The sequence below is a fragment of the Alexandromys fortis genome, unplaced genomic scaffold (genome assembly GCF_014885135.2).
Source record: "Alexandromys fortis isolate MF-2015 unplaced genomic scaffold, M_Fortis_MF-2015_v1.1 scaffold_154, whole genome shotgun sequence".
In the NCBI taxonomy this organism is placed as follows: Eukaryota; Metazoa; Chordata; class Mammalia; order Rodentia; family Cricetidae; genus Alexandromys; species Alexandromys fortis.
This window is the reverse complement of record NW_026068040.1, coordinates 2,177,096-2,202,712: the sequence shown is the minus strand read 5'-3', so window position 1 is coordinate 2,202,712 and position 25,617 is coordinate 2,177,096. Positions and strand designations below refer to the sequence as shown.

The 25,617-nt window shown below is 43.6% G+C and overlaps 1 protein-coding gene and 1 non-coding gene across 5 annotated transcripts in view; both read right to left on the bottom strand.

The window, feature by feature from the left end:
- Grip1 (glutamate receptor interacting protein 1) overlaps nucleotides 1-25,617 on the bottom strand; it is a 632,754-nt gene that overhangs the window by 286,697 nt on the left and 320,440 nt on the right. The gene's annotated exons all lie outside the window — the stretch shown is intronic.
- LOC126515697 (U6 spliceosomal RNA) lies at nucleotides 7,521-7,623 on the bottom strand. Its single transcript, XR_007595916.1, has one exon. It is a non-coding gene; the product is annotated as a U6 spliceosomal RNA (small nuclear RNA).

The window sequence follows — 25,617 nt, the reverse complement described above, 5'->3', positions numbered from 1 at the left end:
AAGTACCGGACTGTATGGTAGTCTGGGAACTTCTACGCTATTTTGAATAATCATGCCATTTTCCATTCCCACGCACAGCATCAAGGATTTCTCTTTTTCTCCATATTCCTCTCTTTACCTGAACTAGTTTTATTGAAAGACATTCAGGAGCTTGCTTTACCCAAAGGGCGTCCCAGAACGATGAAACATTGTGCCCAAACACAGTCTAATGAAGAAAACCAGCCTGTAAGACACTGCTTACAGGAGGAAACACACACACACACACAAACTTGTCAACAGCGAAAAGCTGCAAAGTAATGGCCCAATTTCCCCCTGAAATACAATAAAATATCTTTTAAGTGGAATATTAGAGAACTTCTTGACATAACTCCCAGCACAGGACATCTTCGGAGTAAATTTACACCCTGTCCTACCCCACCTTCTCTCCTTGGGTGTTCCATTATCAATCTCTCAGCAGGGTTTGGATCTCAGCACTGGCTTTCTCGAACAGAATTGGAAATGATGGCACTCTGCAAATCCCTGCATGTTCCTCTGTCACCATCTCCTTCTCCCACACCAGACACGGATTTCTCAGGACTGCCGCAGATTAAAGTTAATTCTCTGTTGTTACTGCTGCAATCTATCACCTTCTCTGTGTGTTTCTCTTGTCTAAGGACGCCTAAGGGAAGTTCAGACTCTGAGTGGAGGATTAAACTATGGCTTCTTCTTTCTTTTAGGCGCTTCCTGGGATACAGCCCATTTTGACTGCTGTGAAGACAGCCAGGGTCAAGCTTGTCAGGGGACAAAAGACAAGGCCATCTATCACCATTATTTGGAAATCTCATTTAGCAAAGGATTTATGATCTGCTGGGTTCAGAGGAGATTAAAAAAATAAAATAGAGATTGAATAGATCATGCTTGCTGGTGCATAAAGATGAGTCGGATTTCACAGAAGACCCCAGGCAGATGGCTTCCGGTCAGTGCTAAGTGCCACACCGGGGGTCACTTGAAGAGCACCCCACCTCCTGAGCACCTGATTTAGACAGGAGAGGGGGACAAGAATGTTAGGGCTGCAGAACCAGGTTCTTAGAGGCAACAGTCTAGGATAAAAGCTGGACAGTATGGCGGCCTTGTGCCTCTGTTTCCTGAGTATTTCATAGGTGTTTTTAGGATCTTAAGTCAAGATATAAACCTAGAAACCCCTGCTTAGAAGGTAACTAATGTTCAGTAAATGCAAAGTTAGTGCCTCAAAATTCACAAATGATCTACCTTCATTCAACTGGTAAGAAGGCTAAAGAAGTTACTAAGAATATTCACAATAGTCCTCAATACAGGGGGGATGCTAGAGTGTGACTCACCACATCTGTTGCCATGGCAACAATAACATCTCTTTAGTAGCTGTTACAGAGAGCCAGGTCTTGAACATGACATGTGAGCCTGATGTCTTAACTGGTCATCAAACTGGTGGCTTAAGGGACATCTGTGACCTATAAATGCTCCGGTTTCACCCGAGAGGATGTTAGAAATGACAACTTAGCTACATAGTTCAAAAATACCCTGTACCTCTTTTTAAAGACCCTCTTGTGACGTTATCTTAGAGAATCCCAGGCTCAACTCACCTAGGGCCTACAGTTTTGTAATTCTCAGGAGGACTGAGCAGGACCCCCTTTTTCAAACGTGGAAATATATATGTCCCAGATTCCCCAATCCTTAGCAAGTTTCTTACACTTGTAACCTGCCTGGACTCAAGGGGTTCAAACTTCTTGTCCTCTTTCTACAGATTACTTCTAGGCTTTTTCAGGTGATATACCCTTCTGATACCCACTCGCCCACACACAACACCCTCCCCATCCCCTCCCAGAACCACCCTAAGCTGTATGATGGTGACTTTTCAAAAATCCACACTCATGGATACGTGGCCTTCACTGGCCAACCCACCTGGGGCTATACCTTTGGGTTTTTTGTTGTTGTTTGTTTGGTTTTGGTTTTGGTTTTTTGAGATGGGGTTTCTTTGTAGCTTTGGAACTTAGCCTGGAACTAGCTCTTGTAGATCAGGCTGACCCCGAACTCACGGAGATCCACCTGACTCTGCCTTCCAAGAGCTGGGATTAAAGGTGTGTACCACCACTGCTTGGCTTTTTTCTTTAAAGTTTTATTGGGGGAGGGGGGCTACAGAGGAAAACTGGTTTGCCCTCTTCCAGCAGTTACCAATTGCCAATAGCTCCTTAGACAGGGGTGGAAGTTCACGTCCTCTTCTCCCCATTCTGGAATTTCGTCCGGCTTGAGCTTGGGTAGACCTTGTGCATGTTTTAACTGCTGCGAATCCATACATGAAACTGCCCCCACTGTGTCCAGAAAATGGTTGCCTCTGACCCGCTTACAATCTTCCTTTCCCCCTTTGGTGCATCTGCCAACCTCGCCAGCGATGCTCCCTTTTTTACTAGACGTAACTATCACAGAAACCCACAGCTGCCCAGGGTACAGAGGCCAGGCGGCCTGGAGTGCTTGGCCCTGAAGGAGGTACCTGTGTGAGTAGCCCTCCTCCCACGGCCCAAGGATCATCATGGGTGAAGAGCCAGAAAGAATGGGAAGAGTCAAACGCAGTTTTTAGAAACTCCAGACTAACCCGACCTGGCAAATGGTAGAAGAGCTCTTTCTGGAAAAATGCACACAAGGTCATGGCCTCGCTGTGTACAAAATACCAGAGGAGCCAAAGATTCGCTAAAAATCTTACATAAAACGCTTCTTGCTTTATGGTTTAATCATGGACAGGGAAAGTCCTCCTCTTCCTCCGAATGTATCTCTCATTGCAACGGAGGCTCCATGGTTCATAAATACTGCGCTGCAGAAAATGAAATGATTAGGAGAAGTGGTGACAGATGTGAGGACTGGGGGCCACTTCTTCAGAGAACACAAGCCCCTGCTATTTACTGCAGGTCCTCAACTCTATCGTCTTTCCTCCACATTTCTGGCTCCCTGGTGGCAGCACTGTGAGCATTAGAGAATGTCCCCTGTCACTTCACTGCCATCTGCTGGAAGAAAAGTGCCATGCTCGCTATGACTGACTCATGAACGGCACCCTTAGGCTCTCTGCTCTGAGCAGACTACACCCAACACCCGGTGAGCTCTGAGCGCTGCCCAGGGAAGTCACAGAAAGGAATTTCAACGAGCTCCCTTGTTTTGAAGAAAGAAAGGGAAAAAAAATCATTTAAGAATTACTTTTTTTTCTTATAACATATCTTTTTTTAAATTTATTTATTTCTTTATTAATTAATTGAAGATTTCTGTCTCTTCCCCACCGCCGCCTCCCCTTTCCCTCCCCCTCCCCCAATCAAGTCCCCCTCCCTCGTCAGCCCAAAGAACAATCAGGGTTCCCTGCCCTGTGGGAAGTCCAAGGACCACCCTCCTCCATCCAGGTCTAGTAAGGTGAGCATCCAAACTGCCTAGGCTCCCACAAAACCAATAGGTGCAGTAGGATCAAAAACCCGTTGCCATTGTTCTTGGGGTCTCAGTAGTCCTCATTGTCCGCTATGTTCAGTGAGACCGGTTTTAACTCAGGCTTTTTCAGACCCAGGCCAGCTGGCCTTGGTGAGTTACCGATGTACTCACTCATATTTGGTTTCTAGCCATAAATAAAGGACATTTAGCCTATAATTCGGGTTCTTAGAGAAGCTAAATAAGGAGAACCCAAAGAAAAACATATAGGCATCCTCCTGAATATTAACCTTTATCAGGCTATGAAAGGAGGCAGAGACAGAGACCCACATTGGAGCACCGGACTGAAATCTCAAGGTCCAAATCAGGAGCACCAGGAGAGAGAGCACGAGCAAGGAACTCAGGACCGCGAGGGGGGCACCCACACACTAAGAATTACTTTTAGACTCAAAACAGAATGGAGTTTCTGAAAATTCATTATCTCTTCCCCAAGGAGGCTTCGTTCTGCGACTGTGAAAACCAAGGTTTGAATACTGTTCTGACATGGTGTGTGAGATGGACCACAGAGCTACTAGTAGTCAATGTTGATATGGCTATGATTTTATTGTCATGAGTATCTGCTAGAACCAGTTTCTTCCACTGAAAAGGAAGATAACAGGTGATACCTAGCGGCAAGTCTTGTATTAATTACAGGGTGAGTGTTCGGTGCCGCACAATCAACAGCGATATTAACTGCTGTTGACTCCAGAGGTGATATCAATTATTGATGTTGTTTCTGTGATCTCATATTCTTCCCAATCCACGGAAAGACTGCTATTCTAATTTTCTGTGTGTAAGTCTTATAATCGCTACTTTTGAGATATTTCTATGTCACCGAGGTAAAGCAGATGCTGGATCACACAGGCACCCCATTGACCAGGTACTCTGTGGGTGAGCGCAGAGCGGGTTCTAGGCTGAGGTATGGTTTAAACTGGTCACGACATTCTACTTTTACACCCAACTCAGCCCGATGTCACTCTGGAAGGCTAATAGATGGCCATCAATGCTACTGTATTAATGCCATAAAGGAATGGAAACATCTTAGAATAATAAATAGAATGGTTTCTTACTCCTCCGTTCAGATCGATGTCCTGTTGACATCTCCGTGATTTCAACAGGAGAAATGAGCAGCTAAGAGAGTCAGCTCGTGGAATCGGCTGGGTTGTGTGAATGGAGAAGGGCACGGAGCATATGGCAGAGGAGCTGTGCACCCTGGAGAAGGCTTCTCTACGCACTGTACACAGGGCTGACACAGCCAGCAACCTAAGCCGTTTCTATCCAGCATCTGTTTATACAAATTGTGACCAGGTGTCCCCTTCCCCTCTGCTCTGGAGCAACCGGACATAGGACAGGGAACACCTGCTCCAAAAATGCACCGATTAGCTGCAAGTTGGCAGGTATAGATAGCATGGGCTCAGGGCCACACTTGAGGAGATGATCCTGCCACCTTGTCAGCCATCGGCTCTGCTCCTGATCTTGGCTCTAGTCCACATCCATGGCTAATGGGATTGATCCAAGGGCATAAATCTCAAAGCTTTGGCCGGCAAGTGAGAAGTTATCTTACTCAAGACCACTGCAGGGTACTGCTACTGTCTAAGAGCAAATACTTCCAAATGGAATAGGGTACTGGATACATAGGCATGGGTGTGATGCTCTTCACTTTCAAGCAGCCTCCAGGAAAAAGTGGTCCACTGCAAGTACCAGTCAGCGAATGCACGTCTCATAATGCAATTGATATATGTGGGGTTGCTTGAAGAAGGTAACAATAAGCGAGTTGGCGTGTGTTCCTTGGATGAATAAAGGCAAAAATCCAGGAGAATCTTAGGGGAGCAAATGGCTAAGAATGGGCCATGAGGGACCTGTGGGGGAGCACCCTGGAGGAGGGAAATCTGCAGGAGGATCTTGGTGGCTGAACAGGAGTCTGTGCAGCAGAGGGGAGGCAGAAGCCCCACTGAGGATAAACAGCGTGCATCATGGGTCACTGAAGATGAAGTCTGAAGGAAAAGGGCAGAACCCAGTGAAGAAGGGAAGGGAGAATCAAGTCATTACGTAACTCATCACTGTGGGCGGACCTAATGAGATGCAGGTTTATCACGGAAAAACCCCAATGGGACAATGCATCGAAGCTCTCACGGTTTTAAAATTCTTTGGGGTGTCTCAACCACGGTCCCTCAACCTGACAGATGCACACATACGGGCAAGTCCATTTAGCTTTCTAATAATAGGAAAATTCTCACCCAGAATGCTGTCGTGTTAATATGTTTCCTGACCAGTAAGCTGTCAGCCTAAACCAACCTAAACACAATTTACAACAGTCATACAAAGGAAATTCCACGTGTTTTCTGTTCCTTATAAAAGTTAAAGGCCAGCATGAACATAAGTTAAAAGTAGAGAGAATATAATCAAACATGGTAAAGATGTTTAGAAAATAATTCAAGAATGTTAGAGCCAAGAAGGGAAGCTAGGAAGCTTACAACCAATAGAATTTGGTGTGTGCTCAAAAACCGCTCCCTGAATTAGGTATTAATGAATGTTCTAATTTCAATGGGTCATAAAGTACTCTTCCTAGAGATGGCTCTGGATTTTGTACGGTGATTTCGGCTCTGAAGTGAAGAGTCAACCTGTTATAAGTGTGAGAGCAAATGTGGTTCTAGTTCACTGAGCATGCGTGATGCCCTGTGAACAGTTGTTCATGGAGGAATGCAGGAATAAGCAGGGTATCAATGAAGGGAATAATGAATGACTTGAACTTTAATAAAGTTTAAAGACATATTTATCTTCATTTTATGTGCCCAAACATTTAGCCTGCAGGCATATGTGTGCAGCATGCTTGTCTAGCGCCTGCAGAGCCCAGAAAAGGAAGGCAGAGCCCTAGGAACTGGGGATACAGAACTGATCTTTCACATGGGTTCTAGAAACCAAATTTGGTCCACTACAAGAGTAGCAAGTATTCTTAATTCTTGAGCCCCAGAAATGAACTTTAAAGGGGAAAACAGCAAAAAGCTAACTTTTCTCTTGACCTTCCCATATCTTATTTTCCTTGCACCAAGAGGAGCATAAAAATGTCAGTGACCTTTGGCTGACTTCCAAGGGATATGGAAAAGGATAACTATGTTTGGGTGTGCCAAGCTTCTAAAGTTCCATGGGGAGGCAGTGCAGGTTTTAATTTCATGATCATAAGCTACCTATAAAGTGGTCACACCTCCTAACAACCTCTTGTGATGGCATCTTCAGTATCTTCAGACGGAGGAAGGGGCAGGTCATGTGTCCATTGGCAAACTTCTGTCAATTCATCTGGCCCTTAGCCTGGTGCCCTCTGGGGCTTAGTTTGGGCAAATACAGAATCGAGTTTACTTAGGTTGTGTGGTGTGAGCTGGAGGGGTGTCTTCCTGCAGGGAACTGAAGAGGGGCCGGATGGCACTGGCATCATCTTTCTCTGTTCATTCAAAGCCCTGTGACTTGTATTAGACTCCAGGATAGAAGGAGGAAGACGGGAGACAGTGGATACGAAGCCTTTTCAAGTTCGTTATGTTTTTTGCAGAAGTTCTGAAATTTTTAATACCAAACTTTTCATGTCACCATTGCAAACATACTGTTCTAACTAGAAAATGCAAATTAAGACTCCCCCACCTCAATAAAGGGAAGCGGAATAAGAATAGAAGCTATTGATTGATTCTCTTATTATTGATCCAGACAATCTATCTAGATTTGCCTGGAGTCTAGACATAGACATGTCTTCTGTACATACCATTAAATATAGAAAGTAATATCTAAAACGTTTACTGCAATATGCAAAATAACTAGTGAGCAGGCACTGAAAACAGACACACATTACCAAATGGGATGATGCAGCCTCATGATAGCTGTCATTATTTTTTAATTATTACACTGCCAATGTACACCTAGACCCGAGCATACACTGGGAAGAGCACATGAGAGACATGACTGGCATGATCAAAGAAACTAAAACCATAACTCACATAGATTAGATGCCAGGCTGTGCCTAGGAACAATAGCATTTTTATTATATGAGGATATCACGTGCTTTTAAAATACTATCTCTCTTTTAGAAGAAGCTGCATTTGTGCTGAGCCGTAGTCTTGTGCAGGGGCCACGCTAATCTTCTCTGTACCATTCCAATTTTAGTACACGTGCTGCCAAAGCGAGCACATGCTACCAAAGTGAGCACAAGTCATATTCTTATTTGCATGCAGGACACCAACACGTGGAAGTCCCATTATCTCTGGTTCTGAATGACTTAATTACTTCTTCCCAGGATGGTTCTTCTTCACCTGTTTTCACTTTGTCAACGTAGACACCAAACTGTTAGTCTCCTAAGCTGAAATCTTTCTTCTCTTGCTTTCATCCTCTAGACCAGACCAGGTCCTCATTAGAATTGGCACAGAAAATATATTATTTACTTACAAAAAGCAGCTTTCAAAAGGTGAAGTTACTATGGCTGGAGGTGGGAAAAGATATAGTCCATGAGAAAGAAGGCATCCAGGTAGGTGGCTCCACGGTAGTGGGAGTGGACCAGGAAACAGCCTAGAGGGATGGCTTTTTCCTTTTTCCCTTTTGATTCAGCCTGGGGCCCATGGGATAGTTTCACTCAGATTCAGGGCTGATCTTTCATCTCACTCAATCCTCGTTGGAAAAGTACCCTCCCCCACACACACCCAAAGGTGTACCTCATTAACATTTTAGACACACAAGTTGACAATCAAACTTCATCATCACAGGAGACACTGAGCTTCATTTGAGGGTTGTCCCTTTAACTTGTGAGTCTTGTTTCTCCATCCCTCCCTTAGTTGGCTCCAGACAAACTTTCTACTTTGTCCTCCGGGGGCCTCCAGTAGACATAGGGTGTGAAGGAGTCAAAAGAGGAGGGGAGAGAGCTGAACCTTGTGAGATAAAGAAGACCTAACCACCACCTCCTAAGAAAGGCAAGTCAGCAGGGAGGGTCAGAGCATATCTCTCTTCTTGCTCAAGGACATCAGCACAGAGAACTGTTGAGCAGGGCCAGCAAATGCATAGTCCATGCTGGGGCAGAATACAGGAGCCAGAGGAGGACTCCCCAACGGGCTTTCCGGGACAGACAAGAGAAAGATAGGAAGAGAGAAAATGAAGGATGTTGTTGACAGAGAAAAGAGCACTGACCAGGGTCAACAGCGTAATCTGGGACCAACGGTGCTTTGACACAGTCAGGGTTTTTAGTTCTATGAATTTAACGTGGAAGTTCCCAGGCCCAGTTCTGGGAGCTAGGCAGGAAAGGAGTGGGTGCCCAGGGTTCCTGGGCCTTTTATCTTTGGCAATGGGAAACATTAGGAGCTTTTAATCCGTGTTTTCAATTGTTCCTGTGGCTGAGAAGGAGACAATTGAGGAAGGTATTCTGGTGTTCAGATAAAGCCAGCAGCAGGTTGAGCCTCATGTCAGAGGCTAACAGAAGTGGACGGAGTTGAGGAGGATTTGGGAAGTCTGACAGCCAAAGTCAGGAAATGCTTGCTGTTGCCTGGGGCTTCCTCCCTCTTTATGAGCCACACTAAACCCTCTTGTTCTACCTAAAGTCTCACCATATGCTAGGCATCATGCAGTGTGCTTGATCTACATGCCCATTTGAAGAGTCTCCCCACAAGGCAGGTAGCTAAACTACGGTTCAGAGACTGTGTGTCTAAGAAGGTCCAGTGAGCAGGTGACTAGAGTTAGAATTCATGTCTAGACAACCTGACTCCAAAACCCTAGCAAGATGGCCTCTCCTTTCTGCAGGCCCCCATGTGGTCCTGTGCTATTGGTTCCCGGTACAGCCCATCCTTAATACTGGTGCTCTGAGCACTTCTGTCTTTCTGTAGTCTCCCCTCTTTCTTCCTCCACCACTACCTCTCCACAATTGCTGACTCGGAGGCTTTTCTATCACCTAGATCCCGAGTCGCACACCTTAATAACACATTTTTATTTTGTTTTAATTTTGTAAACAAGAAACACATGGATGAGACAAAAATCTAAATAATTAAACACAAAGACAGTATTGTGTAGCCCTTTCTGGGACCATTTCTCCAAAGGCAATGACTGTTATGAGATGATGGGCAAAAGATATACAAGTCCAAGGAGTTGCATACTATTCAGGTGGCCAACAGGAAGAATTCTCACCTTCACTCCTCTAGAGTTTTAGCATAATGCAGTGGTTCAGAATTGATCACAAGATTTATTCAAATTATTTCATAAGTGGTGGCTGGCATTACTGGGTGCAATGGATTTCCCATGTCCAACTATGTTCTAGACACATAGTATTCATAGTACCTGCTGGTTAATTAAGGCTTGAATTAATCCATACTAGGTTAACTGGCACAATTCATGCAAACCTTGAATAGAGCCCTTGAGTACCACTTTTACATGGTTAGTTTTGCAACAGCATCTACTTAGTTGCTCATCAGTCTCTTTCTAGAACTCAGTAAAAGCAGCTGAAAAGGATACTGCAATAGATGTTGACATTCTAGTAACAGTCACTGAAAATTCAGATGTTCAAGATAGTCAAGTCTCTTTGCGCAGGTCATGCAATGCAAATTTGAGAAGTCTGGGCATAAATGATGGGACCAGACAGTGCACATTTTTCCTGCATGGCCCTATTATTTCTGCCATTTCCACCTATTTATGTGAGGTTATATACACATTTGAGGCAAATCTTAAATATTGGCTTTATTCCATTTGTAATATTTCATTAAAATGCAACCACCTAGACACTTTAACTTTCCGGGGAATGAATCTCAAGTCATCTCCTAGGGAAAAAACAAATGCTTTTTCACACCACAACACAATGATGTCTTTGTTTAATAATAACATGGCTGAATTCATTTCTTTTGTTCTCCTGAGGGTTTCCAGTCATGATTTAAATGCCTGGAGTTCGGCTTTCAGGGCAGTAGTTTTTGATCTTTATTTGTAATGGCAGCAAAAGTTCAGTGAAAGAGTTCATGTGTGCCTCATGCATTTTCCAAGCTCAAAGAAAACCTGCACTTCAGAGAAGGTACATAGCCAATTACTAGAAAATGGGTTATAACAAAGTGGCCTGTGTAGAGATAGTGCAATAAAGACAAGCTCAATTAACAGTCACCATAACGAAGCAAAAAGGAGGCCGTGCCATGCACACTAATGGTCCATTCCAACGTGAAGGGTGCTGGGAAAGAGTGACCTCTTCCCTAAACAAGCCACTGAATTATTCTGTTTAACAAGAGGATGAGGAGAGGCAAGGGGTCTCAACTGAGGTCACAATGAGGAACATTGTGAAAAATCATTTCTGTCCACTTCCATCATTCTTAAAGAAATACCATGATATGAAAGAAGTGGGCTCGAGAATATCGGCTGTACCGTGTAGTGCGGGCTGCGAAATAAACTGCCTCATCATAGGCATCTTAGAGAGTAGATTATTTAGTTGCACTGCAGCAGTATGACTTCTCAGATGCAGGAGGTAACAGTGCAGGGAGAAATCAGAGGACTACTAGCTCGAGGTAGTGGGGAAGTGGGTCAGGAGACATTTCTAGGCATAAGCAAAGACAGAGCACCGTGACCAGGATTGAGAAACCGTCAGTGTGAATGTAAGCCAGTGTAAATGGACCACAAACTTGCTGGTGGTGTATGTCCATGAGTGTATATGCACAGACCTGTGTAACCGTGTGTGTGTGTGTGTGTGTGTGTGTGCGCGCGCGCGCGCACGCGTGCGTGCGAGCATGCTCAGAGGAGAGAGGACAACTGATGTAAAGGAAGACCTGTGGGCTCGGAAGGCCTTCTACAGAATCTGGACTTTATCCCAAAGGTCACAAGCGTCAGGAAGACTTCAAAGTATAGAAGTGGTATGGGAATACATGTGAGGCCAGAATGAGGAAGAGTGGGAAAAGAAGAGGGAGGAGATCGACCAAGCAATAATTCCTGTGACCAGTGGTGAGGACCCGAACAGGGTGGGGCTGGTGGAAAGTGGAAAGCGAGTAGAGACTAGAGGACTCGGAGTGACAGAGGACCAGCAGGACAAGGGAGTGGCAGACAAGAGAGAGAAAGGTAGGAGAATCTGGGATGATAGTGTCATGGTTACTCTGGACGGCTAACTTGATTGGATGGAGATCCACCTAGGAGAGACGCCTCTGACCTGTGAGCACAGTAACAGACTGGTCTCAGTGTAGGAGGAAAGGAAGACCCACCCAGAAAGCAGGCAGTATAACTCTGGACTGTTTCCTCGACTGCTCACGGAGGAGAAAAGACTACTGAAACACCAGATTCATCTGTTTCTCTACTAGAGTTGCTGTATGTGCCTAAAACTATAGCCAAGATCTCACCACCGCATTTTCCCTCCAAAACGGACTGTAGCCTCAAACTATGAACCCAAACAAAACAAACTCTACCTTCCTTAAGTTGCCTTTGTGAGATATTTTTCAATGAGAAAAGAAACAATATTAATGCCAGGCTTGGGTGAATGGGCAGTGATAGAGCCATGACTCCCAGGATCTCAGACAAACTAGGAGAAGCATTTAAAGCAATGCCACAGTTCTCTATAAAATGAAATATCTCAGGTGATGGACATGCCAATTACTCTGGTCAAAACTGCAATCATTACTCATTTCCTACATGTATTAAAAGTGTCATGTTGTGCCCCAAAGATATGCAATCTTAGTATGTGCCAATTAAAAAGTAAAAACCATATTCAAATTAAAATAAAAGAATACTGTACTCACATACAAACAATTACAGAGCTGTAGGTTGGGTGGTAGCAATTACATCAAGTGTTCACAAGTGCACTGTGATTTCAATCACTGTGAGGCTTGGGGTTATTTCTTGATATGTAAGGGGTTTCAGTTGAGACTGATGAAACATTCGGTCATGCATAGTGTTGATGGTTCTATAACATCATTGTAAACATACACGGTGTTACTGAACCATGGTTAAATAGTTGTAAAGGCAAAGTTACAAAAGGAAAGGAAGGAAAAGAGACAAGCCACATGCCAAAGACGTAAGGATATAAAGACGTATGAGCAAAGAGGAGACAGAATGAAAGAAGGTACCAGTAAGTGACAAAGGAAATATATACAAACACTGCATGTGCAGAGAGTAAAATCAGCTAAATTCTCCCCCAAATAATCCAGACAATCTAGATATGCCGCACAGACATTCCAATAAACTCCATTTGGACTGTATTATATGTAAAGAAATAGAACACAAAATTTAAAAGATCTAGGAAATCATTTAGGTGAACATACCATTTCTGATGGAAAATCTTCAAAGTGAAAACAATGATGGAAATATAGGACATTTTATGCTTAAAAAATCTTAATGCTAAAAGAGATAAGATATAATCAGAAATGTAAAAAAATTAAACTAATATGGAAAAGACCAGTATTATTCTTTAGAGAGTGTTTGGGGATCAATAACGAGGCCAATACGATGTAAGTCTAGGAATTTATACATGGGGAAAGACATGAGCACCAAGGATCAACATGAGGCTAGGGAGTTGACTTACTTGGCAAGGAGCTTGCCTCACAAGGACCTGAGTTCAATTCCCTAACACCTAAACAAAATGGCAGGTGTGGTGGCCTATGCCTGTATTCCAGAGCTGGGGGGGGGGGGGCAAGGACAGCAAAATTGCAGGCACTTTTCAGCCACTCAGTCTAGTAGAATCAACGAGAGACCCTGTCTCAAGAAATAAAGTGATGAGTATGTTTGAGGAAGACAGAAAAATCTATATCCGGCTTACACACACACACACACACCTGTGCAAACACATGAACGTGTATGCATACATATCAAGAAGAAGGGCAAATAATAAATAAATGCATGAAATATTCAGCATCAAACCCATCAGAGAGCTGCAAACCATAACAATGAGAAATGGTTTCATCTACTTGGTGTTCAGTGTTCCCACCCCAGCACTCTACACACTGCTTTTGCAGAGATACTTTGCATCAAGAGCCTTGCACACAGTTCTGTCCTGGGATACAGTGATTGCAAGGGAGGGATCTATCCTAAAGACATTTTCAGACAGGCGCGTCATCATAGCCTACGTAACGATGCGCCAATTGCACTCCCTGGCTCCATGTACTCCTCCTTCTCCTTCAGCACTCAGCTGTCTCTGAACTCCAGCCACACTGCCATCCCTGGTACACACTGCCACATCATCTTACTTCCTCCCAGATAAGGTTCATCATGCTGATACCCTCTGCACTGCCCAGGCATCCTGTCTAGCTTGTCATCACCCTGAAGGTCTCTGGCACACACCCATCACTCAAAGAGTCTTTAACCCGAAGTACTTATTGAATAAATGCACAGATGAGTCAACAAATGAACGACTGCCGAGAAAAATACTGCAACTTTTTGTTTCTTTTTTCCTTTATATCCTAAAATTCCAAAATGATTTTCCTGGACATTTTCATACAGGAGAACTATAATAAATCCAATTAAAAAGTAGTTTCATTTTCTGCAGTTCATCTACTGAGTTAAAAATCAATGCTTCAAACTGTGAAATGCTTACTCTGTAGGATTTAAAACTAATAAACCACAGTCTTTTAAGACTTGTTTTCAATTATTTATTACAGGAAACTAAACTGAAGCAAACGGCAGCAGTGAGCCGGCTCCCTGTGTGTAAGTGGCCCAAGCGTGCTCCACTCTGTCCCAAAGTCAGTATGTTCTGGGAGATTTCCAAAAGCAGAGCTTTCGAGACCCAAAGCCATGACTTCTAAACTACAGCTGTTGCTATCAGAGTTTTCTAATTCTCCCTTAAATGGTGAATAAATAGTAACAGGAAATAATTATATATAGTATAAACAAACAGCATATAATTAATAATAATTACTACTATTATATTACTTCCAATTTGCACATTGATTTTGATAAGTTAAAAAATGCCAGGTAAAGCATGGGAGCTAGAGATGGTACTCATGCCTGTAAGCCCAGAACCTGGAGACTGAGGGAGGAGGATCCTTGCCAGTTTAAGGCTAGTGTAGGTTACATAATGAGTTCTAAGCCGGTCTTGGCTACAGTGTGAGATCCTGCCTCAAAATGAAAAGAAGAAAAACCATAGAAAAACTAAAATCTAAGAGGTAAAGGTAGGCTGTGCTGTCCCTGAGAAATAGGTCAGAAAACATTAAGATAAAATCAAATAATAAACATGTTTCAAGTTCATTTATGCCCACATCCTTTTAATGGAAATTAAAACAGCTAGTTAGGTAGGTAAGCACAAGAATACACATTATTATTATGTGTTTATGCAACTAAACATCTTTGTAGTCTCTCCACAAAGAGAGACTTAGGTTGTACTAAGGTTTACATTACATACACACATTTACAAATTGTACACTTATGCATCTTGAATCCACAAAATAAAATCCGTATTTACTTTTGCTTTAACTATCTCTCCTGACTACATTTGGTTGTACTTGACTCCCTCTACTGGATAAAAATGATATTTTTAAAAATGAAAAGCCTACATTTTTTTCTTCAGATTTTGATACATGAAATAAAGATAATTTTTAAAATTTCTGACACATTAAATTCGTCAAAACCAGAGGGAAAGCAAGTTAGAAAAAGGCATACCACTAAGAATCATAATGGGTGAAAATAGGGAATGCAATTCCTGAGTATCATCAACACTAAAAAAAAAGATAAGATAATATTCAAAACAAGGCATTTTGAAACTAATTTTAATACTTATCCAAGTGTTTGGCAGTTGTCAAGTTCCAGAATATACATGATTTTTAAATGAATGAAAAACAAAACAATGCAGAATGCAGTTCGAAGTCTAAGAGGTCAGTGACTTGAAAGATTTCTGAAGTATATTTATAAAGATAAAAATGTTCCCATGCTGGAAATAAATGGCTTAGGACTCCAAATGGCCTTATTACGATGGCACAGTGGCAATGGACCAGCTAAAGGACATATTACCCATAGTTCCTTGAAACCATTTTAATGGTCAAACCTGACCAGAGCTGAAGATAGAACCCGCCAACCTCTTTCTATCTTACAGGGTATGAATATTCATAAACTCCACAGTAGTGATTATCTTACAGGGTATGAATATTCATAAACTCCACGGAAGTGATTAATTACTTGTGTGATTGTAGGCACAGTGATTAGCCGTGAGATTCCATGGAGCTGTTCCTGAATGGTTCTGGGGGTTATGGTTGCCTTTTATGAATGCACAGGAAATATGAATAGGAGGTGTGCTATTTGGTAAAGGCTTAGAATCCAGGATTCCATTCTGCATTAAAGACCTTTCACAAGTGACGGTGAACAAGCAACACCACCATTTTAAAGGAAAGCAATGTTAGTGTGTGGCTATATGTAAAGACTGCACAGCTCACTAGAATACGAGATTGGGTCTAAGTGAAATATTTATATTAGATTAGAATGAGCTGTCTTCCCAGCCCTTACCTGGTCATTTGATACAAGCTGTATTAGACCTTTGCAGCAATGTATAAAATAAAACACTACTGTCATTTTATACCTGAGAAAACTGAGACTCAGTGTGACTTACGGCTGTTGTGAGTACAACCAGGACTTCAACTTGAGCCCTGATCTTGCAGAAGTCCCAAATCCAGTGGGACAGAAGCTGAGTCACCTTAATGACATCAGAACAACAGGAAGGTGTTGCTAGGCAACAGGTTTTTGCTGAGATGAGGGTAAGCAACAGATGCACACACAGGTGACTCTATGTCTAACAGCTAACTTATAACAATCATATTGTATGAATTCAGATTCAGTGCAAGGTAAGGAGGCCTTGCTCAATTTTCAGAGACTGCAAGTTCCACAAGGTGGGGATACTGGTTTGCGCTCTTCAACAGTACAACCCACCAAAATTATACTGTCAAGTCATTATCAAAACAAGTATTGAATTAACGAATGAGCTGATGGGGAAAGAAAGGCAGTGAGCCCCATGACCTTGGATGCTTCTTGGATGCTGTGTGGAGCCCTGTATGTTCTCCTCTACGCTAGTGGAGCTCTCTAAACCAGGACCGCGCCATCCTTTTATCCCCAGCACCACTTTCATCAATAGCGCAGAACAGATGTTTGTGAATGGCAGGGGACGACTATGGAAATAAATCTTAAGGGTTCTTCAAACTCACTGTAGATTTACTTCTTGGTCTAGAGATAGAAACTGAGACATCTAGGGCTCAGACAGAACATCACCATGCAAGAATGATGGTGATTGCGTTATGTAGTGTACTAATTCTGAACAGCTAGATATGTGTCTAACGTTGAGATGAATCCCAATAAATCTAACACAAATAGGATATTTCTAAGGACACAGTGCTTATAAATGTGTTTCAAGTGCACAGTTTAAAAACTGAATACAATCTTTATTCTAGAATAGTTTTTATAAAACATGATGAATACAAGACTAGGAGTTCCAAAACACTCTACATACAGTCTGCCCTTCTACTACTTACTACCTTCTGAGCAAATGACAGCTTTGTCAGAATAATGAATGGATCCTGATGCATTATTAATTAAACTCCATGCTCCTAACAGTTCCTTAGCATTCACATTTAATCTCTTTGGTCCCAGGGTTTCTTCCAGGAGACTCACTGTACACCATCACTATGTCTCCAGGTCCTCTCCTATCGCGATTGCTCCAACATGCCTTGATCTTGAGAGTCTTGGACTATCCTCCTCAAGTAGAATTTACCTGATGTTCAGCCATGAATAAATGAAGATTTTAAGTTACTGGAAGGGAGGAACAAAGAGAAATGTCATTTCCACCGTACTATATCCAGCATGCAGATGCAGCCTCAGTTTCTGAACAGTTGGATACGGAGGAATTTGCCAGGTTTCTCTGTTGCAGTCTCCTCCCAGCTTTGGTTTTCTGTGACTTTGGAAGGAGGTCCGTATCTGTAACTCCCTGGCGGAGTAGAGGCGTACGCTATATCTCTCTATAATGCTTTCCAGAAAAGCAGAGGACCCAATTATGCCATAAGTGAGAAAAGAGTGTGATGAGAAAATGCACTCTTCCATGAAAACCGGCTCTGGGAGCTCTGAAGAAAGAAGAAGGAGGATGGACGGCAAAAAGAACGAGGAGGAGGAGGAAGAGGAGAAGCATCACTGTCCAGCACGTTTTCATCAGCTACATATCCTGTAGTTTTGCTTTTCAGTAAAGACAAGTGTGTCAGTCATCTCTTAGAAATATATCTTGCTCTCGAAGCAAGTTCATATTTATTTGCTTATATCATTGGGTGTGACATTTATAAGCCCAAAGAATTTATTTCCTTTCTAAATATTAACCTCATACCTATAGGAAATATGGAGAAAGCCCTGCATGCCTTCCCTGAGAATTAATGCTGCCTTGGCCCCTGAGTTAATGACATTAAATACAAAGGAGAAATCCACCCCCCACTCTGTCATGTACTCTGCAAGACCTTTATGATTAAGGACAATCTTAGCATAAATAATGTACGATCAATAATGTAGCAAACCAAATTGCATTTAAAATATTAATGTTGGTTCTTTATAAAGAAAACTACAAATTGTCATCCAGACTGTGGCTTCTGAAGGTAAGGGTGACAATATATGAATGAGCCTGACTACTTCACTCCCCTCTCTGAAATGAATTTATACAGGAAACTTCCACAGGCTCCCTGGCCTTTCTGGATTACCACAGCACCGTTTGTTGTAGTAGAACAAAATGTGATGCTTCTGCAAATACGAGCTAAGCTACTGGGCGTGGCTCACACGGGGCGGATTTGTATTTGTGCAGTCTGTCGTGATTTTATGGAAGATAACTTCTCCTTCATTCTTCAGATATAGTGAGATAATTTACTAGTGCAGTAAAGTGGCTTCCAGTATTGATCTAGAACTCAGGTAATTTGATTTAGAACCTGCTTGCGCAAATCCCCGCTTTTAAGAAAAAGAATTATGAAAAACATTTGATTAAAATTGAAATGAACAAGAAAGCAATGAGACCAAGGGATTTTAATGAAGGGTATTTTTAAGAGTTTGAACGGGAGAAATCAAACTGGCTAAAATGGATTCTGAATTGATGCATCTCAGCAGCCATTAGCAAATGCATCTCGTAAATATATCTTCACATGCCCATGCCCAAATTAGAAATACCTAAGGATTTATGAACATAATTAAGTCATCAAGAAAGTTTTTCTGAGCATAGAAATCTTATCTGACCTTAGATCAACAAAAGGTTTTATATCAAGAAAATTAAATTTTCTTAAGCCTTGTCATAAAACAAAATTCACTTTGGCGATTACATACATTGATACTTGGTACTATAGAAGTAGAAAGGTATGTTATCTTAGCAATCATTAAAAATAATTATATTTCAGTCAAAGGAAATGCAGTGTGGTAAGAGACAAAGCCTTTGAAACTGTAATTTTACATACTTGTAGTCAAACTCCAGTTTCCCTCTTCCTATTATGTAAGCTGTAGCAAACCCATGAAATCTTTGCCTCCTAAACTGTTAGGAGCTAGTGGTGCAACAGCAGGGAAGAGCTTGGCTTGGTGTGATTGCTAGCCATGCAGAGCCTGGCTTGGTGTGATTGCTAGCCATGCAGAGCCTGGCTTAGTGTGATCGCCATGCAGAGCCTGGCTTGGTGTGATCGCCATGCAGAGCCTGGCTTGGTGTGATCGCCAGGTAGAGCCTGGCTTGGTGTGATCGCCATGCAGAGCCTGGCTTGGTGTGATTGCCAGGTAGAGCCTGGCTTGGTGTGATCACCATGCACAGTAACAAACTTTGCTTGCTCACCTTTAATGTTAGTTGTGAGCTCACTGAGGACAGCGGGCAGCCTTTGAAATCTACGGATCATAGGACAATATCACCAGACTGAGTTCAGAACCAATGATACCCAAAGAGTCACGAATGAACAGTGGATACGCAGAAAGTTAAAGATATTTTCATAGACCACTTCTCATCTATATAAGCCTTTGAACGAGAAAAGAAATGACTAGTCCAACAGACTTCTTTCTCATCTTCTAAAATAAAAATACATCCTTCAAATTTTCCTTCACTAACATGCCTTACAGCAGCCATTTTTTCAAATTGGGACAGGGTAGCAATAAATATATCTATGGAAATCCAAATCAAAACCACCTATGAAATAGGATAGTGACTGCCTACTACACAGGGTCATCATCTGGTGGCCTCATTACCCAGTCTGTATTTATTGGTCATTTGAGTCCAGCAGTATGCACGTTATGGAAAACAGAGATAATGAAATCAGTCTCCAGTCACGGTGTTTAAAATGCTGGAGCCACTGAGGTACATTGAAGTCTGGGCGCCCTGGGACTCTTGGCTTTCCCATCAGAGAGAATACCCCAAAATGGGCAGAAGCTGACAAGTTTATCCCCTGAGAGTCACACTTTTAGTAGCACTACCTACTCTGTCCATGGCCCATGATACCATGAGGGACCATGCATGTTGAAGTCTGCGGGCTCTGCTGAGCTGGCTCTGCCCTTCACCGGCCTGGGATAGCTGGCCCTGGTCCACGCTGGACACTGCAGCAGGAGAACTGGCCCCGCCCCTCGGGGAAGAGCTGCCCCCATCCCCACCCTGTACAGGCTACCACGTATAGGCTACCACATTCCTTGCTCATCCTTCACAGGCTTTTAGTGCTTCCTCTCTGGTAACTTCCGTGGATGTTTCTTCCCTCTCCCAAAGCTAATTTACCATGGGCACATCTCTATCACGGACAAATGCCCCATATTATCATGCAATCTGTTGATTTACATGTCTCTTTCTCCTACCAGTTGTATTAGACTTCATCTCATTGACATAAATGATGTATGGGTGTTAGCAAGTCACAAGTCACTCTGTAGTCTGTGCATATGCTCTAGTTCTCTGTGTGCATGGGCTAAGACCCCCTTTAAAAACGCGTTACACCTGTCCCCCCTTCTCTTTTCCACTGCTTCTCCGAAGACGCACATAGGCCTTTACACCTTTCCCTTCCAATACTTTCTCTTGCACTTTCTCCCTTTTTCCCAATAAACCTCCAACATGAGAGTTTGTTGTATGGTGTGATTAGTCCTTGCCACCATTTTAACACTATAACAGTGGAGGGGAGGTTAAATATTTGTTTTAATTCACAAGTTTCGGTCTTTAGTCCTTGGTCTATGGCTTCTGGGCTTGTGTGAGGCAGAAGCTCACTGTGGTATAAGCATGTGATACAGAACAAGAGAGCAGACGAAGGGTCTAGGGAGAGGAACTGTTCCCATGACATGTTCCTAGTGATTTACTTCCCCCAACCAGGTGCCACCTCCTAATTTTCCTACTGTCTAGAAGAACTCACTTATTATACACCCATTATGGGATTAATTCATTAAATAGAGCACAGTCCTCAGAATCTAATCACTTTCCCCAAAGTCACTATTTGACAATTACGGTCCCAGACCATGCACCCCTGTGGCACAATTCATCTTCACACCATAACACCAGTCAAAGGGCTCATAAACTTCTGCACAGTTCTGCATCTGCTGCCTGTATGGTCAGGAATCATTCATTAAATTATCAAAATTAAAATCGACAGAAATGGCTGGGAATTTCCTTAGAGAAAGATGATCTACTTAAAACTATCATTTAACTCTATAGCTCTCATGCCCTCACTGGCCCCTCCCTCCAGCAGCTCCAGTGTGCTGCCCAGGTGAAGTATGTGACTGTGTTGAGGGGTGGAGGATTAGGGAGGAGGGGAAAAAGGTGGAGGGTGGGCAGGCAGCTGTACCCTGAGGAGCGGAGCAAGTTCTCCCAGGCCTGTGAAGGGTGGGGCCGGCTTAGCTCAGCCCTTGAACGTCAATAGGAATGGTTTCTATGACCCCTGTGGTAATATGAGTCATGGACATTAACACACACCCCAGCTGCAGCAAGACCATGGACAGAGACACGGCCCATGGCAGTGTTCTAGTCCTGATGTCACTATGGTCCCAGTGGTAGCACAGGTCACCCAGATCAATATGGTCCTCGCAGCAGCATGGCTTTGCACACCAGCATGATATCAGGTGCCTGACCAGACTCTAGGCATCTGCATGGCCTTCAGCAGAAGCCCTTGCCTGGATGACTCCATGACCCCTGGTGACAGCTTGGTTATTCGGATCAGCACAGCCATGGTGGTGGCACAGCTGTCGGACACCCACATAGCCACGGGTTGCAGCCTAGACCCTGGGCATGTATGTGGCCTTTGGTAGCAACATTGTCCACAGACATCAATAGACCCCAGCTGTAGTAGGATCACAGATCCAGACAGAGTTCCAGGCAGCAGCCTGGGTTCTGATGTCACCCTGGCCACTTGGATCAGCATGGCCCCCAAGACAGCAGGGCCATCAGACACTAACGTGGCCCCAGGGCGTGGCCAGACTCCTGACCTTGGCATGGCCTTCAATGGTATCAGGAGCTACAGACAGCAACACAGCCCTTGACTGCAGTAGGGCTATGGAACCAGACATGGCCCTTGGCATCTGTCTTGTCAAGGATATGACACCGTGGCCCCAGGTGATACTACCAGCCACTTAAATTGGCAGATCTCCAGCAAGGGCACAGTCCTCGGACACCACCATGGTCTCGGGTTGCAGCCTCGGCATCTATGTGGCCTTTGGTTGCAACGTGGGCCACTGAACATCAACACAGACCCCAGCCGTGATAGGCATGGACCAAGACATGGTCCTTGGCAGCAGCCTGGGCCCAGATGTGCCATGGTCCCAGGTGGCAGGGCAGGGCACTCAGTTCAGCATAGCTTCCATGGCAACATGGTCCTGGACACATGGCCCCAGGAGGTGGCCAGACTACAGGCCTCTGCATGACAGGAGGAGTCACAGACATCAACACAGGCCCCCATGGATGATCTGGGGCCTTTGACCAAGACTTGCTTCTTAGCAGTAGGCTAGGCCCAGACATCTCCTTGGACTGGACAAGTAGGCCACCCATGCATGTCAGCCTGTTCCTAACCACCCTCACATCTTTCAGATCGGCCTCTCTCCCTAGCACATAAACCTTTCTACCTCTTTCTTCCATATCCCCACCCTGTACGGACTCACAATGGTGCCCGACCACCTGATACCTGAGGGTGTGAGAGGAGCAGACTGACCCTGCCTACCCTTGTTTACCATGTGGTGGCATGGGTGAAGAGAAGATACCCTCCTGCTTCTTAGTACCTGTGATAGGCAAGAGAGCTGGACCCAGAATCACAAGAGACTGAGAACCTGCTCTGTCCCTCACCTGCTACAGCACACAGAAGAGCAGGCTCTGAACCCTGCCTGGGCAACACACTAGATCTGACACTGCTGTTGGGGATGTAGCTAAGCCAGCCCCGAGGGTGTGAAAGCAGGAGAGCTGACCCTACCCCTCTGTTGTATACCTCCTACAGCAATAGGAAGAGAGGACCCTCATCTCGCCTTAGCAAAACAGTAGAGATGCCCCTGGGGGTATTAGTGATGGTAAGCCAGACCTGAGGCCCTGAGGGGAGAACTGGCCCCACTCCTCGCTGCAGGCTGCATTGGCTGAGCTACACTAGGCTGTGCTGGAGAGCACCCCCTGGTAGAGATTATGAGGGAAAGCTAACCAACACAGCTATCACCAGGACCAGAACTAGGACTAAGAGTTGGTCCACCCCAACATCTGCCTCATCTATGAACTGTTGAAGCATGTGAAGGGGACGAACCTGCAAATCTGAAGCTGCAGCATCTCCAGGACACAGGACAACAGGACATCCAAGAGGAGCCCCAGTGAGAGCCCAGTATCGATAGTGTAGCAGAAGCCAGAGGCCTAGAACCAGACCAACGGCTCATTGCAATGACACTTACAAGTAAAGAAGAATAAAGAGAAAACTGACTCACAGGGCCACACTACAGCTTCCACAATGACACAATGAAGTTTCTGGTTTTGTAAGGGAGGTTGCAAGGGCAGAGGGTGGAAGGGAGGAGGTGGGGGGATGAGTGGCATCAGGATGCACGGTGAAAAATCTGCAAAGAATCAATCAATAATAGCTAAAAAATAAAACAAATAAACAAACAAAAACTATCATTTAAATTCATTGTATCAATTCATTCAGTGGCCCAGCACAGTTCAATCCTACACACTAATGGGTTATTTTCACAAGACATAGAATTTTATTTTATTAAAACTTCCTACCTGTTTCCAGCTATATTTTTTAAGTCCAATAGTTGATATTCTAACCTCATTTGAAAAATTACATTTGTACTTTCTAAATCTAATCATTCAGTTTGGTTTGATTTGAGCCTAATAAGCACTTTTTAAAAAAAATCAAATAAAATTAGGATACTGTTCACAATTTAAGGGTTTGATATACTCAGAGTATAAAATATTTGAAGGAAAAAATCTTCTATTCACACTGTATTTTATTAATATAATAAGAGTGGGTGTGTCCTTGTTGGAGGAAGTGTATGTCCCTCTTAGGGAACACGCTTTTAAATTATTCCAAGTAGTGCAACCTCCTAAACTTATAGATCCAAAGTAACTTCACCTAAGTTCCCCTGCAGAGCTGGTGAAGACAGATTAATAGTGGCCCCATGAGATGATGGGGCCAGTCACACTCAAACTGCCACACTTCTCTACCAGTTTCTATTGCTAAGGTTATAAAAACAGCCTTCAGCAAGGTACAGGGGGTTTTCACGATCGTCTGCAAAGGCTGACTTTCTATTTGCCTCTGACCCATCAGACAGTACTTGCTACATTTCTTGGACTTTTTAGAACTCATTGTGTGGATTGCTCTTCCTCAAACAGGCCTTCATCCCACCATGGCCCCCAGGACCTCTCCTTACACAGTGGGCTCCTACATCCCTATTTACTCCATCAGATCTGACCCCAACATTCAACAACTTTAGAATGGCTGTCAGTCCACCTGTTTCCCTTCTAGATAAACACTGTTAGTAGGAAGAGTTCTTTTCCTCTTTGTTACCCTGTGTCAAAGGTCTGCCTGGACTAAGGCAGACAACCACTCCTTAGAAGTTTAATAAACGAACACTTGGTTACCTTTCCCTAAGACTGAGTTTTAGAAGAATATGACAGGAAACTGTGCAGACGTATAACAAGCGGGCAGACAGGCACAGTGACAAAGATCTCGATCAATGGTTCTCAACATGTGAGTTGTGAACTCTTTAGGAGTTGAACAACCCTTTCACGGGGATCCCCCTAAGACCATCAGAACACACAGATATTTACATTATGATTCATAACAGCAGCAAACTTACAGTTATGAAGTAGCAACAAAAGTAATTTTATGGTTGGGCTCACAGCAAGATGATGAACTGTATTAAAAGGTCACAGCATAGGGAGGTGGAGAACCACACCTAGATTAAGAACAGGGCTGCTGCCTCCCTCCCTTGTCCTCTTCTCTCCTTTAATCTGTCTTCACCAGCTCTGCAGGGGGAACTTAGGTGAAGTTACTTTGGATCTATAAGTTTAGGAGGTTGCACTACTTGGAATAATTTAAAAGCGTGTTCCCTAAGAGGGACATACACTCAGGTTAGCCAGTCTCTGGGTAGTCCTTGGGCCGAAAGGAACAGCATTTACCCAGTGTAAATATTTCACCTGGCCATCTATGTCATTGCACAGGTGGTGTTTCCTAGAGTTATTTATACCCACTCCTGTGAAGTAGGATTTACTCTGGTTGATATATGTAAGCTTACAGTAATTTCCTGTGAGAAATGAAATACCCATATTTTTCTGGTGTCAGTTCCTTTATCTAACACAATTAAAGCTCCTTCACCTTTCTCTATTAAATAGATCAATGAAAACTACTTTGACAGGTAAAAACAAAAGCATAAAAGCCAAGTGCTTTTTTTCATATTTATCCCAAGCCCACATGAATACACTTAATTTGCATTTTTCTTTGTCAAGTATAAACAGTTTGAAGATGCAGCTTGTAATCGGGAAAGAAGATGCTCTAATATTTTGGTGAATGGTTTCCCCATCTGATTACTTTTTATAGTCTCCTGGGAATGGACAGCACCCTGGCCTGGCCCACTGTAGGTGGGTATATGGAGGTCCCGGAGGCAGCGCTGGGAACCTGTATGGGGAACATTCATGAAGGAAGCTGGATACCAAGCAATCTGAACATTACCGTTTCAGGCTTACCAGCCTGTAAAAAAACAGTCTTCCAAATGAGTGTGTCGGTTAGAAGCACATGCATTTAGGTCTTAGAAGAACTGAATTAAGTTCCAAAGGCCCCTGTCTGCCCAGAATGCTGC